At 40.5% G+C, this 15,894-nt stretch overlaps 1 protein-coding gene across 3 annotated transcripts in view; it reads left to right on the top strand.

Annotated features, from left to right (window-relative positions):
• Positions 1-15,894, top strand: part of NLGN1 (neuroligin 1) — an 854,876-nt gene that overhangs the window by 167,451 nt on the left and 671,531 nt on the right. Inside the window, exon 1 of one of the 3 annotated variants that reach the window (XM_058556337.1) lies at positions 931-1,150. The exons of the other annotated variants lie outside the window; for them this stretch is intronic. The gene's annotated coding sequence lies outside the window, so the exon portion shown is untranslated. Of the gene's footprint in view, positions 1-930; positions 1,151-15,894 lie in introns of those variants that run through there. 3 annotated transcript variants of the gene reach the window in all.

Raw genomic sequence — 15,894 nt, 5'->3', positions numbered from 1 at the left:
TTCTTCTCCCCAGATCAGTGAGCATCCTTAACACTCTTAGGTTGAACTCTCTGTCAGGTAGGTTGCTCATTTCTGTTTCACTTAGTTCCTTTTTTGGGGTTTTGTCCTGTTCCCTTACTTGGAATGTATTCTTTTGCCTCCTCATTTTGCCTCTTTCCCTGTGCTTGTGTCTATGTATTAGGTAGGTCAGCTACGTCTCCTGCTCTTGGATAGGTGACCTTATGTAAGTGATGCCTTAGGAGGCTTCCAGTGTGCTTCCCTCAGTTCTCAATGTTCCAGGGGTGACCCCTATGTGGGCTACATGTGTCCTTCTGTTGTGGCCTGTTTGCTCTCCCTGTAGGCGCCCAGGGAGGCTGAGTTATGCTCCTGGCCAGCTGTTGTAATGCACAGCTGCTTGCAGTTGTTGTGGGCCCTTCATTCTCTTTATCAGATGTGGGGAGCCCCAGCACAGTTGGCTGCAAGGTCTAATACTACATTTGTGTTGCAGTATTTCTTTTAAGTGAGTAGGCCCCCAGCATGGCAGGTTGTTAGGCTCAGGGCCTTACCATTGCTGTAAGCCTCTAGCCTATTAGGTCTCTTGTCAGCTCTCTGAGGATTGCAGCTGTGTGGGGCTGGCCTCAGGCACAGGAGCACCCAATTGTTTAAGGCTTTGGAAGGTGGGGCAAATCCCCTATGTGGGTCTTTGAGAAGCACACGTTTTCTCCAGCTGACAAGCCCTGCTTCCCACAGGTCGACACACACAGTCAACATAGTCCTGCCCCGTGTGAGCGCCCCGACCTCCCCAAGAGGACCCAGTCTCTCCACGGCCCCACACTCTCCACCGGCTCCTTGTGCACACCCTGCCCCGCTAAAGTCGGCTCAGTTGCCAGGCTGCAGAGAATCTATTCACCAATCTGTGCAGGTCCACAAGTTGCCTGAGGGCTTGTTGTTGGGTGGGGCCAGTCTCTAGGGTGGGCTGCCTGCCCTGGCTGAGCTGGATTAAATCGGTGCTCTAGCGGATGGGGCAGACCCTGGGCTAGCAGGCCTCAGGGAGAACTCCAATGGCATCTGTGTCAGCACGCCCACACCAGGCCACAACAGTGGTTGCCGCCAATGTCCCAGTCCCTGGAGAGGTCTCACCCCTCACCGAGGTGCACTCAGGGCCTATTAGGTGAGTCTCTTTTCACCACAGCACTGTGCAACTTTCTTTCTGGTGATTTTAGGTTGCTTTCTGAAACGAGTGAGTTTGCGCATGGGACCTGTAAGAGCCGGTTTTAGTTTCTTTGTGAACCGGGTTTTCTGTGGGTACTCCCCAATGTTTTAATAGCAGGCAAAGTCAGATATTATGCCGCTGGTCTCGATTGTGCCGGGTCCATAAAATGCCCGCAGCTGGGGTGCTCCCGGCTCAGGGCCCCGCGTCTCCAGGGAGGCTGCGTACCTGTGGGCTGCTCCCCGGCGGCCGTGAAGCTGGCGGCTTGTGAAGGCGGCGTTTTTCCTCTCCAGAAGGGAGTCTCTGCCTCTTCTACCTCAGTTAGGATTGTCTGTTGTTGCAGGAGTTCCTCTTATCCAGGTTTCAGTTCTGTCTCAGGGGTAATTTTTCCACGAGTAGTTGTAAATTGGCTGTGTCCACGGGAGGAGGTGAGTTCTGAGTCTGCCTACACCACCATCTTGACTCGAGATCAGATTCCGACCCTTTGCTTTTGCAAACACATTTTAGAATTAACTTTTCAAGTTCCATGAAAAACTATAGTGAGATTTTAATAATAATTACAGTAACTTTATAGATTAATATACAATATTGAGTCTCCCATCCAGGAACAGGTGTATTTGTTCATTTATTTGGGTTTACTCTTTAATTTTAATAGATAAATTAACCATGGGCCAAAAAGTGTTCAAAGTCACATGGCCAATTGATAGCAAAATCAGTGGTAGAAGGAAAGTCTCTTGACTCCTTAACAGCTTGTGCACTAAAAAGGCTTATTTAGTCAGTTAAGAAAGAAAATGGTGGAGTCTTTGCAGCTACTCTACCCATAAGCATGAAAGTGAATCCAGTTTCCCAAGTTTACTAGCCCCTTGATAATCAGTGTGTGTGGTCAGAGGGCTTGTTAGAAATGCAGAATCTCATCCCTTGCCTGGTCCTACCAAATCAGAATCCTCATTTTTAAAAGATTCCTTGGTTATTGGTAGGCACGGTGAAGTTTATGAAATATTGCTTACCAAAATGGACTCCTGAAATTCATGGCAGTGGCTCTTTTTCTCTAAAACCTGTCAAAAATGCTAGTAGTAATCTTGAGGTCATTGAATTGCAGAGGATTCAGGTGAGCAACATTGAGGTCTATATCATGACCCTTAGGTCTTGCTCTTCGACTATAGGCTCACAGCAGCCATCATCTGCTCTGCTGAATGAACATCAAAAGTGCAAAATGAGAAAAGATTGTCTAAAAAAATATATATATATGCATAATCATATTCCTTTAAAGGAAACAAAATGTTAGAGGTTTTTATAAAAGCAGCATATCTCAGGAAGACTGAGGCTTATTTTGATATCTATAGTTATTCAAGAAACAACTACATTTGCTTTGAAATCACTAGCTTCCTCAAATTGCCATTTTAGCTACTAAATGCCAGTGGGGAAAATTCTGTAGAAAAAAGGTGGAATAGTAGGGAGACAGAAGCACAGAAGATTCAGTCTTTAAAGTAAAACGAGGAAGAAAGATCAGATGATTTTTTTCAAGTAGTCATATACTATTCATGTTAATCTCCGTTCAGCCGCCTTCTTGTTTAACTACTATAGCAGCCAGTTATCTACAGGGGGAGAGGAAAAAAAAAAAAAAAAAAAAAGTGAGATGCCTGCAATATCACCTCGGGCCACTAGGGGTATCTTTGTACCATTTTTCATCCTGCACCGATTTGAAGTAGAAACCTATATTAGGGGAAAACCAGGGTCCTCGGCATTTTTTTGCGAACAGTGCACCCAGAATCCAAAAAGATTTTAAAAAAGAAGAAAGAAAGAAACCACAGTTCTTTCGGTCACCGGAACAGGGCTACGAAATCGCTCTACTGGACGTCAGCACCAGGGATTCATTTTTGAGGGCAATTTCCAATCGAGATAAATCTATTGGATTAGTAGGATTATCTGATTGCAGCTGAAAGAAGTAACGTTGTTTGATCATTTGTATTTCTTGCCTGGTGGTCGGATTTATATGGAGGTGGCTCTGGGTCCTGAGGATTCTGGATCGTGGTTGCATCTGGAGAGAAGAAAGGATCAATCCACACGTTTTGGAAGTGTCCGTGGGTGAATTAAAAAACGGGGGGGGGGGGGCAAAACTGGTGTTGCGGCTGCTTAAAGAAGAAAAAAAAAAAAAGGAAGCATCTTGAATTCTGAAACAAGAATTACCGAGTGCTCGAGATTCTCAGAAAGCGCCTACAAACTGGTAAATACTTGGACCAATTCAGCTTGAATTTGACGGCGAAGTGTAGAAACTGTCTCCTTGAATTATTGGAAGGGGACTGGAGGAAGATGTGGGGGCTCCCTCTGTGGATTTATCTTACTGAGGGTAAGTTTGGGGGTCTTTTATCGGGAGGGGCTGCCTGGGTTTGTGTGCCGCTGCGCTGAAGGTGCTGCGGTCGCGGAGCCTGTGAAATGAGAAGAGAAGGGGGATGTAAAACCACCTCGCGCATCTCCGGGTGCATTGCTAAGGGAGCTGCCTAGATCGTGCTTAACAACCTTATTTTGTGGCGTCGGTGGGGAAGCGAAGCGACCCTCCAAGCTCTCAACTTTGCATTGAAAATCTCTCAGTCGGGCTATCCCTCTTGGATCCAGTGCTTTCACCTATTGATACTTTAAGGAGAGGAGGCGGCGATGCCTTGGGAAACCTGCATGTGGAGGGGAAAAGCCCAAGTAGAAATCGCCGCGACCTCGGCGGAGGTTTCGTGGCTGTCTGGGTTTCTAAGGGAATTTTGCAGGCGGAATTGGTTTTCATATTGTCTGGTTCTCCCTCCCTCTCCTTCTCCCTTCGCCTTCCCACCTCCCCCTTCTCTCAGCCGAACACTAAAGGGTTACAGGTCACTGCATCGGATAGAGACAGTGTGACTGGCCACACATGTTGTCTTGTAATTTACTTGCACGACTTTGCATAATGCAGTCCGAGGTAACTTTCTTCGAGTTGGACGAGTCCAGGAAGGCGTTGCAGCCTTCCTGCCGAGGGCCCAGGCTGGCGAGTGCGCCAGGCAGCCGGCTGCATTTCTGATGCATCCCTTCCCCGGCTGGCTCGCTGCTTACTGGCTTTCCTTTCCCACTGAGCGGTGCGCGCGCGTTCCCAGACGTTTTCTTGCTGCTGGATTCAGGGGAATTTTTTTCCTTTTTATTTTTTTTATTTTATAGCTTTCAAGAAAAGCTCATCTTTATTTGCAGAGGGAAAACCAATTTCAGCAGATATAATGAAAATTAATCACTCAAAGGAGTGACTATTCATTGACTTAGGAAACTAAAAGTTGCTTTGGAATCCAGAAAAGTATATTATTTTGAAGCAATTTTGGAGTCCGCATAGGTTCAGAACAATTACATATAAAGAAATGATTTATTTTAAATATGTACCTAGGTGTTAAATAGGTGATGAACACCCCCCACTCCTATATGCCTTCTGACACCTCAACATCCTAATTTTAGTTGGCTTTTTCTATTTATGGCCAATTCGTTAAATTTTAAACCTTCAGACATCCAAATGCATTCGAATAAAATGGAGATAGCTAATTGTTAAAATATAAAATAATGTATTTTGTACATTTTAACCTTTTAAAGAAAAGCATCAAATATTTTTTCAGGGGTTTCTGTTTACAGATTATGAAATACATGTAGATACCTCTATGGTTTTAGTGTTGAAGCCTCTCCTTTATGTGTAAACTCATTGAAAGGCAACTCTTCAATGTCATCTGAAGCTCTGTCCTCCCGGGACTTATTCCAGGAATTTCAGATACATCAGACATTCTGCTATGAAAAGAAGAGCCTCCCCGAACTTTCTTCGTGGATTTGTGTGTGTATATGTGTTGCCTAAATATAAATTCTGAAACAAGCACAGTGCCGTTCCTTTTTCTTTTTCAAGATTAAATAGCAAAATATAAAACTTTTGTCTTCCAAGAATTCTACAGTGGAAAAGTTAGATATTTGCTATTTCTGCAGGTTTTGTGTAAGCTTGTCTAAAGATGATAAAAGTAGCAAGACATAGTTTCTGCAAGCCCAATTGTTAGTTTTAAGGAGGTATCTGAGAGGCTAGATTTACCTTTATTTTTTAAGCAGCTCTAAGTCACATGGTTCGTGTGCAGAGTGAACTAGAAGAATGGATGTTCTGTGTATTGGTACGTTCTAGCCACTGATCCTAGCCATACAGTCCAGTAATGTTTAACATCTTTTTTCAAAGTTTAAATTAATAAAAAAAGACAGCTAGCAAATAATGTATTAGATGATAATCGTAAGTAAATAATGAAGGCGAATGGGAGATGGGCTGGGACTTCACTTTTTAGGCTAGTAGAGAATATAATGTTGATATAAAAGTAGACGGCGAATATGAAACGTGAAAAAGGAGAGCCTCTTAAAAGTTAATTTGCACATTTCACAACCATTGAACCAGTGGTCACGGCACGTGCCATAGTGCTAAAGCAGAAGACTCAGCCTAAAGTGCCTTTGTCATGGCAGAACAATATTTTTCTCTGTCAAGAATAATCAATACTTTCTATTCCCTCGTTCCGTTCTCTTGGCAGTGAAAATGGAAAGGGGGAAACTTTGGCCCACTCTTAGTTTCTTCAGGCAGTTCCTACGCAAAACTTTGGTAAACTTTGCAGGGAATAGATCCACTTTGGAAGGTCAATACGATGGAAATAAAAATACACAAAATCACACACCACAAAAGTTTTTAAAGCTGAAGGCAGTAAATGAAGAGGAAGGTACCCAGTTACATAAATACTCTCCACTAATGGAATGGATCACTCGAAGAACTATTGAAAAACCTGGAGAAAATTACCTGAAGTGTAATTAGAAAATTAATTACTCTTTGCTTTACCTTATCCAAGTACATATTTTTGGTCATGATTATTAAAAAGAACTTGGTGGCCTTGATCAGCTGTTCCAGTTTGGCTACAGAATAACACAGAAGGTGGTAGTTTGAGGTAAAGGGATGGAAGCTCTCAATTAGCCCTGAAAATTGCAAGCACAGTTCCTCCTGTATGTGACAAGAAATAGCATTGGATTCCCCAAAGCTTATCACTGTGGAGAGAGTGATGTTGCATGCAGTGGAACTTTGCTTGACTGCTGCACTTGCCCCTCAGAAGCTTCCCGTGTGTTCTAACTGGCCTAACCCTCGGGGGAGCAAACACATTTGCTTCAGCTTACTTCTGTGGTTTTGAGATGATTAAATGCAGTTAAATGTTATTTTACATTAACTGATTTTTTTTTTAAAGGAAATTACTACACACTCTTAATTGAAAGCAAAATGAAAAGGGCAGTCCTTTTTTCATGATTTGTTGAAATTGAACACATGGTATCCCCCAAATGCAAATCTTCCATCACTCTTGCTTTATTGAGAAATGCACAAAAAAAAATTGTTTCAGTTAGTTTAAAAGTTTAATTTTTAATATCTCAGATTTGCAAAGCCCAGAAAAATAAAAAATTGAACATAGTGAACACTTGTGGTGAATCTAGGGTATCCTTTTTAATACCTTTTGAAAGATAATTCAAAACATTTTGAGGTAGCTGACCTCTTAATCTTGTGGGATAGCAACATTCTCAACTGTTTTGAAAAATGATTACTTAACAGTAACAGATTATTTTTGCTTTCTTATTAATGGAATTGCCTTGACAATGTAAAATATTGCTATAAAAAGATATGAATTATCTCTGCCTTCAAGATCCACCCCCCAACCAAAAAAAAACCCCTACCTATTTGGTAGAAAGCCTGTGTTAAAGAGAAAAAAGACTGCTAACTCTTAAGTTTTACTGAAGGCAGAGAAAACTAGTAAATCACTCCAGGCATTTGAAATTATTAGACATTAAACTTTGGGGGGATTTTATATGAATTCTTTTTATAACAGTCAATATAATCTCTTCTGTGCCTATTTCCGTTGCATGTAAGAGAAATTCTAGTCAATGGCAAGACGCTTTACTGCTGCCGTTACTGCAGACTTTATAGATCAGAGATGTGTCAGCGTGTTAGCTTTAGCAGTAATGCCTCTTGTGTGTGAAACCTTATGGGCCTTCAGGCACTCTCTCATCCTGACACTCATAAAATGTTCAAGTCCTCATATTTATTATTTAATTTCCTTCCTATATATAGCAACAGAGCACTTCAATATATGAATGTGTAGCCAAAAAATGACAGGCAAGCGTGAATGGGACTAATGAGTTTTAATAATACACGTATTAGGGACTGCTAAAGGCAGTTTAATTAAGAAAACAAGTTGAGCATGATATTCATTTTGGACCAAATGCAAGTTAAGTTACTGCTACAGATGTAAAATCAAAAACCACAGGGATACATCACGGAAAATAAAGTTCCGGGCTGAGACTAGATCTACTCCATGCAGTTGACATCTTAAGACCTGCCTTTAGGTTGATGAGCTTGGTTTTGACTTTTGAAATCGAAGAATGTGTACTTTTTCACGGTGTTTTCACTTTTCTCTGGTTTCTATAGAAATTTTAGTTTAGCATTTTAACTATGTATCCAGCCATGCGTTTTGAATATAATGCTAGTTCCCTTGAGACAGGTCACACAGTAACCTTTTCTTTTTCTGTAGCCTACTTTTCTAACACCACATTTGTCTGCAATTAGAGCTATGTACCCACGCCCCTGCCATCCCTTTAGATGTGCTATAAGTGATGCTTCAGTAAGAGAGCTGCTTATGTATCCATTTATCTGCACCTGTAATTCTGTTTAATTTTTGGCATAATTTAGAAAATAAGTAGATTTATTTATTTGTTTGCTTGCTTATTTATTTATTTGGTAGTGGTTGTGTATGTGGGGGCAGAAGTTGTGGAGGAGATACAATCTTGGGCAAATATTTTCTTAGAATATGGTTTTCTTACATTTTGTTTGTCTCTAACTAACATAGATACATTCTGGAAAGAGTGAAGAAGTCAGGCAATAATATGAAGGTCTTATATATGTTCTTCAACAACTGCCTTTTTGGAAACATCCAATTGATATACTAATTTATTCTTTATACAGATATTTGGCATCACTTATGTGTAACAGTAGATTTCTTTTCCTTCTTTTCTTGACACACCCAATGAATGTTGAGTCTTCAGAAAAAGAGAGGTTAGTTGTAACATTTCGAAGTGAATTGAAAATTCTTGTTGCCTTTTTTTTAATAGTTATGGTGAATACTTTCATATTGTCATATGGAATACTCACTATGCTTGGAAATTCAACAAGGTCACACATGAAGTCAATGAATATTGATTTGATAGAAACTAACTTGGGATTATCACTAGTATAAGTTTCCCCCATAGGACAACCATTCCTCTTATGACAGAACAGACCAGGAAAACAGTGATTACTACATGACATCGACCAACAGTTGTTGCAATATTTGCACCTGAAAATGATACTTGAGCCATTTAATAGTTAACCACAAGGCTAAAAGGAATAAAGGTTCACTTCAGTAACCATTATGTTTCAAGTCAGTGCATCTGTCATTTTTAATTTAAATCTATATTACTTAGCTGTCCAAAACTTTACACACAAGTGACAGTGTTATCTATCCTTTTTCTGATGGGTAAAAAAAGTCACTAGTTTCATTACCTCTAACTGTGCCAAGTGTTCTAATGTATGTATTACTATGAGATTGATGCCAAAAGCTCCTATTATTTAGAGCTGTGGTCTTTAGTAATAACATCTGAGGAGTTATTGAATATACGAAGGTAAAACACGTTGCATGCTGAAACAGTACAATAGTAGTAGTCTCTATAACCTCCATGACGGCAGGGATTTTTGTCTGGTTTTTCAAAGTTGTATGTGTTTCTCTCCAGCACCTAGAACAGTGCTTGGCGTGTTACTGGTGACCAATAACTATTTGTTAAATGAATGAAGAGACCTGGTTCTAGCCTTGGATGTTAACAACTAAATATGCAACCTCTTGCTTAATACTTGGTGTCTTCATTTTTGCTTTTAATTTTTTCTTAACATAAATCAATTGTGGTTTGAATTGATAGATATTTTGAAGTTATGTGCAAAACTCCAAAAGTGGAAAGGAATATATGAATTTTAATGAAAGACAAATAATAATGGAAACTTTTTAGTATTTTTTGTATATACTTTATTTACTATTTTGATAAATTATTTTATCAAGACTAACAAGTGTAATAGGATTATTTCTGGTTATAATTTACCAAAACATACATTAGAGTTATTTTCTGCCATGAAGAAAATATATCTCGAGGAACTCTGGAAGCACGTGAAATTATTTCAAACTCTTGGAACATGGACAATAAGATCTAAAATATAATGAAGTTTGGTGTTTTGGTCATTATATAAGACTTTTTTCATTTTTTTTTAACACTTTGTAATTTCAAGCTCTCTATTACTCAATTTTTAAACAAAATTGAGTGGTGAATTCATTTAGCATCTTATATTCCACGTGTATATTAAATTCTTGCAAATATCTATTCATTGATGTTCTGTTACACAAATTGCCCATGAATAGAGCATTGTTTTGAATTTTGTTATTGCTAATATTAATAAAGCTGTAATGTGAAGGGAAAATAAAAGATGTGGATAGCTGAAGAAGATTGCAATTGTAATGTTCTTTTCCCTTTGGGGCACTGGTTGAGCTCTAAGCCAGGTCAGGAGTGACAGGAAGCCTTTATTGTTGTTTGGTGCCTTATGTGAAAGGAGTTGGTGGTCTTAGTCCAGTTCCTAGTAGACAGTTACTCCTTAAACAATAGTCACTATAGTATTTGCCAATTCCAGCAGAAGCCTGGGACTGAATGGGCACAAAGGTTTAACTACCCCCTCTCTGCTAATCATCCTTCAAGGGGTCAAGATTGACACACCCTGGCACAGGGCCATGCTGAGAAACTTAGCACTGCCTCTGCCAAAGTTGTAGCTATTCTCTGGCAACAAGGGATATTTTAAAGAGGACTTTAATTAAGCAAGGCACCAGGAATGACAATTCTCCACTCTTCCCAGACACAGCAACTCACTAGAAACAAAAATAAGTTTAAATAATGAATTGAGAATGTCGCACTGCTCCTATATTGTGCTATTTTCTCTATAAAGATACTGGCAGGCGTAATTAAGTTGCTTCTGGAAACAATGACTTGTGACCCAAAAGTGGTTGCTTTCAGACAAAAGCATCAATGTAATATCAAGGGAAGTAATCAGCTCCACCTGGCTGTCTCTCCTGAGCTTTTGACCAATTACTCTTTTTTTCCCTAGGGGATCATAGGGTCATCAATTGGTTTTAAAAATGTGTCCTGCAGTATTTTACATATATATCAAAACTATTGCCCATGCTTTTTTTTTAACCATCCCGTCTTATTGGTTCCTGCCTCTCACCCCCTTCACCTTCTTGTTCATTTCAAAGTCAGGACTCCCAAGTAGATTTTAGATTTAACAATTAATGCTTGGAGATTCTCTGTGATAGTAGGTTCAGAGTAAACAGAAAGGAAAACCTTTTATATAGTTAAATAAGTGGCTTGTGGGCCAGCTCCGTGGCTTGGCGGTTGGGTGTGCGTGCTCCGCTGCTGGCGGCCCGGGTTCGGATCCCAGGCGCGCACCGGCGCACCGCTTCTCCGGCCGTGCTGAGGCCGTGTCCCACATACAGCAACTAGAGGGATATGCAGCTATGATGTGCAACTATCTGCTGAGGCTTTCGGGGGGGAAAAAAGTGGCTTGTTTCAGCTACCCCACCCCCAAAAAAACAAAACAAACAAGAAACTCTCCAATATTTAGCCATTAGTTGTAATGATGGTCATAGCAGAAATATTCAGTTGTGGAACGCAGAAGAAAATGCTAACACTTTGATCTCTTTTTCTTTGTGTTGTCAGAAAAGCCGTTATGCCATCTTAGAATCTCATTTCTTGCCAAACAATAATGGAATTAGCCACTAGTTATGTGCACCTCTGCGTGATGAGGGATTTTCATTGTACTTTTATTTGTTTCCACCTCATCTCTGTTTTACCCCTTCTTGCTGCAACTCTAATTAAGATAATGCCTTCACTGAGGTCAAGCATCACAGACGGATGGATAAATAAAATCTGAGGGTAGGGTTAATTGATGAAAAATAATATAATGAATGAATGGGTTATTCAAAGAAATATTTTCTGATGACCTACAATGTAATGAATTGTTCTGGGTTTGGTTATTAAAAATCAACAATTCAAAAGCCATAACCTCCATTCTCGAAGAGTAAGGCTAATCTGATCGTGTCATTTTTGTGATTATAATTCTTCTCATCATACTTGGGATAAGATCTCACATCCCTAAAATGGTCTAGAAATTCTTGAATTGTCAGCTCCTCTCTAGCCTGATGCCTCACCCTTCTCTCAAGTGATCTCTTTGTTCACAGTGATCTCTTTGTTCTTGGAAAGCCCCAGGCTTCACAGCATTTGGGTCTCCTCTTGCCTCTGTGTGACACACTTTGTCCTCTGGTCTTCACCTGCCAACTCCTACTCATCCTTCAGAACCCAGTTTACAGATCACTTCTTCAGGAAGATCATCCTTCCCACTCCAGCCTCATTAAATCTCCCCTCAGAGCATGCTGCATTAAGCTTCTTGGACAAGCATTGATGACTAAATAGTTATCTGTGTGATTTATTTACATAAAGTTTGTCTTCCCCATCGGACTTTAGTCTCCATGAGAATCAGCACCACGTCTATCATGTTACATTGGCCTCTCCAATGCCTGGCACTAAATAGTGTAAGAATGTAAGAATAAAGATGGAATCTGAGTTTACAAATTACTGTGAATAAAAGTACTACAGGTTCAGGGGCCAGCCTGCTGGCATAATGGTTAAGCTTGTGCACTCTGCTTTGGCTGCCCAGGGTTCGCAAGTTTGGATCCTGGGCACGGACCTAGGCACCAGTCATCAAGCCATGCTGTGGCGGCGTCCCACATCAAGTAGAGGAGGATGGGTATGGATGTTAGCCCAGGGCCAATCTTCCTCAGCACAAAAAAAAAAAAAGAGAGAGAGGAGGATTGGCAACAGATATTAGCTCAGGGCTAATCTGCCTCACACACACACAAAGAAAGTACTACAGGTTCAGTTACAGGAAAGATAACAAGTGCTTTGAGAGTTGAGATAATGGAGTGTTCTTGTGGCTGGAAGGATCCGGGAAGGAAGTACTGACATTTGAGCCAGGCCTAAAGGGATGCTAGCTGAGTCTCTCCAGGCAAAAACTGATGGAGAGAGTGTTTTCCAGGGAGGAAGATCTTGGTAAACAAGTTGTACCCAATTCACTGACCACTGCTCCGAGTGCTGTGTGCTGCCTTCCAACAGTATTATGTTTTTGCAAAGATAGTTTGTTACAGGTATAACCTCTGTGATGTACTCATGATTTTTCTCCTTGCTATTCTTTAAAATGTTTTCTTGGTAAAATTTTTTCGCCTATCGCTGTCAAGTTTTAGTTTGCCTTTTCTCCTTGACATTCTATTTTCTCTGTTATTTTCTTTCATCATTGGAGAGCTTCATTTAGAGTGGAACTAGCCTAAGGAGAAAGAGGACAAACAGAACCGCTTATGTTTTCTGCAGTGGAGGGGAGACTGGGATGTAACTCTGGGAAACTATTGAGGTCTGCCTACTCTTTCTCCTAGAAGGAGGCTCTTGATAAAATTATCTGTAGAATCTATTAATTCTTCTGCCTTATCTCCTTCTGTTTGTCACTATATTCATGAAACTGTGTTCTTGTTTTATTGAAAAAAGTTTCAGTAGCTTTCTGTTTCTGATCTTCAATACAATTGTCTTTTACACGGAGATGAGAATAATCTCTACTCGTGGTGTCTAGAGAAGATTAAATGAGATAATGCAGTTAGCTCACTGTTTGGCCCCAGTCTGTGCCCGTTGGTGCTAGCCATTAATCAAGTTATTAATTAATGATGGTCAAGGCAGAGTATACTTGTCACCACATTAGTTCTCAGTGGCTATGTGCCGGTATGGCCACAACGTGGGCCATGGCATCCCTTGAACCTCTGCATGATCAAGGTCTTGAACTTGGCTATTCCCATCTCAGAGTAGACCCTTCATAATCCTTGGTTCTGATTCTTTCTTTCTTTTTCTCCTTGTACCGTTCGGGTACTGCTTATCTTCCTACCCAGATTTAGTTAATCTCTTCAACCCTAGAATTACCGTTTCTCATAACCTTTGCTCCTTGAAATTCTACCATTCTTGCCTTGCTTGTTGCCAGTCTTAACTTCTATCCTTTACCTTCTGGCCCGGGTCATAGAAAGTTGCTGGAAAGTCTCAGCACCGAACTGTGGGGAGCTGCTCCAAATTATGCCTGTTAATTCACCCCGCGAGCTGGTCAGCAGCGTGTTTATTTCCCTCCTCTTGGTGTCCTGTGTGCCTCACTCTCCTCAGACCCCCAAACTCAGCATGTGACTCCATTGAGTTAGTCTCACTGGGGAGCGAGGCAAAATGTCGTGTGGCATGAAGGTCCAGGGCATGTTCTTTAGAATCAGGCAGTCCCAGGCTTCTTGCTTGGATCTGCCTTTTCCTATCTTTGTGGCCATAAGAATGTTATCTAACCACCTAAAGCCTCCTTTTCCTCATCTCAAATAAGAGTACTTGGCTTATAAGTTTGTTAGGAGGACGAAATGACATGAAACACGTGAAGTGCTTGGACAAGGCTTGGTGATCTATAATATTAGTTGTTTTTGTTCTCATTTTCATGTAAATGTGGATGTGTTCAGATATACTTCAAACTGAACGTGAAAATAAAATTGTTTCTGGTTTCCTTCCCACCAGTGCATTCACTCAGGCAATGGTTCCCACACCTTTGTGATCACACAATCCTGTTTTTGATGACGAAACCATAAAAGGTATAAAATATATACCTATACTCCTACATAAATGTCTCTATCATCAGATTGCAATATATACACTAAAAGAGACATCGAAAGATAAGATAAAATCAGTATTTTTTAATATCTTATGAATCATAGTGCCTTCATTCCATCAGTATCTCAAGACACAGAGGTTCTTGGGGCACAATTCACAGCTAATGAAAGATATAATCCATATTTCAAGTCGTTTTCTTAATGTTTTGAAATATTTTTGTCTGACTTAGTTATTATATATGATTAGATAGCTGTTGTTTTTAATCTTGTAATGTGGCTAAAGAAGAGCTTGTACTAGAAGTAGGAGAAGTTTCATTTCTATTTGTTTCTTATTCTTATGATTGCATTACTAGTATTTACTTTAATCTATATTTATCCTGTGGGCAAAACTTAATCCAGTAGTCCATTTTGTGAGGGGTACTTTAATTACAGCATGATGAAAAATGTATGAATCTACTTATCCAATGATGTAAACTCTCATACATCATCGAAAAGGGACAAGAACGGCAACAAAATGCCACTGCTGGCAAACCTACCGCGTTGTAGAGCTGTCCACTTCCCCAAGAACGTCTCCAGTGCTATATACATCACACAACCATGTGGAGACACTGGTATTAAACCATTTATTCATATTAGCAAAGCTTATTTCTTTCTCTTTTTGCTTTATGTAAAAAATTACAATACACAGAAGTTCAACTGTTTGCTTCCCTTCTCTCTTCCTGTCATCTTGTGGGGTGTGAACACATTGCTTTGGAGGTCCTTGCTCCTCAGTACTGCCAGTATAATTTTCTTGTGAATAAAGTTGATAATACTCTTCCCTTGCTAGGAATATTTAATGGCTTTCATCATCCAGTGAATAAAATCCAAACTCTTTAGCCTTTTAATGAAGGGCTTGCTTGATTTGGCTGAAACCTGCCTTTCCAGTCTCATCCAATGCTCAACCTCATTTACTTTGTGTTCTGGCCAAACTAAACTGTACCTTCAAAGGTGACTTCTTTCCTTTCTGTCAGAGATCAGGTTTCCCACGGAAAAAAATAAAAAGACTCTGAGATGGAAATTTGCCTGCAGGAAGTTTATTGGATCATGGGAGGGAGGGAGGGAATCACAACCAACTCCTCTCTCTGGCCCTTTCCACAGGGAGCTTTGAGGCCTGGATGACCCCTCAGAGTCAGTCTGCTCTGAAGCAAGAAGGCCAGGCCTTTCTACACTGGTGTGGACCAGTCCTTGGAATGTGAGCTGCCCCCAGGGAGATTGAGCACCACAGTCCCACTACATATCCTTTCCACTGTTTCTAGAATGTGCCCTCTGGGCTCTCTTCTGTAACCAGCAATGTTTGTCCAAATCCTATTCTCTGAGGTCCAGCTCAAATCTCCCTGATTCATGAATTCTCTCCTAATCTTCTAAATTGAGGTAGACCTGTCTCTTCTTTTAAAGCCTAAAAACATTTTGTTTGATTGCATTCATTTGTTTATTCATCCCGTTTTTAAGTACTTACTATGTGAATTAATTACACTAGTTACTTTAAGTGTTCAGTTACGGAAAAGACTCACAGGGCTCACATAGTTTATACTTATTGGACAGTTTTTTTACAGGCAAAGAATACAATGGGGCAACAAAAGGAGAAGGAGATGCATTGAATAGCGGTCCGGAAATCTCAGACTCAGGCTTCTTTGTTCTCCCGCTGCTGGGTTACACAGGACACCTGTTGTCTCTAGGTCTTGAACCACCATCATGTGCACGTGAAACATCTTGGTATAGGAAGCCCCACATCTACTGGTGGTCAGGTTCATTTACAGTGAGCTGGTCACATAAGCACATTCCAGTTACATGGCCAGCTTTGCCCATTGAAAGCCACCACACTCCTCTGAA

The sequence above is a fragment of the Diceros bicornis genome, chromosome 15 (assembly GCF_020826845.1).
Source record: "Diceros bicornis minor isolate mBicDic1 chromosome 15, mDicBic1.mat.cur, whole genome shotgun sequence".
Lineage (NCBI taxonomy): Eukaryota > Metazoa > Chordata > Mammalia > Perissodactyla > Rhinocerotidae > Diceros > Diceros bicornis.
The sequence above is the reverse complement of the archived record's forward strand: the minus strand, read 5'-3'. Positions and strand labels throughout refer to the sequence as shown.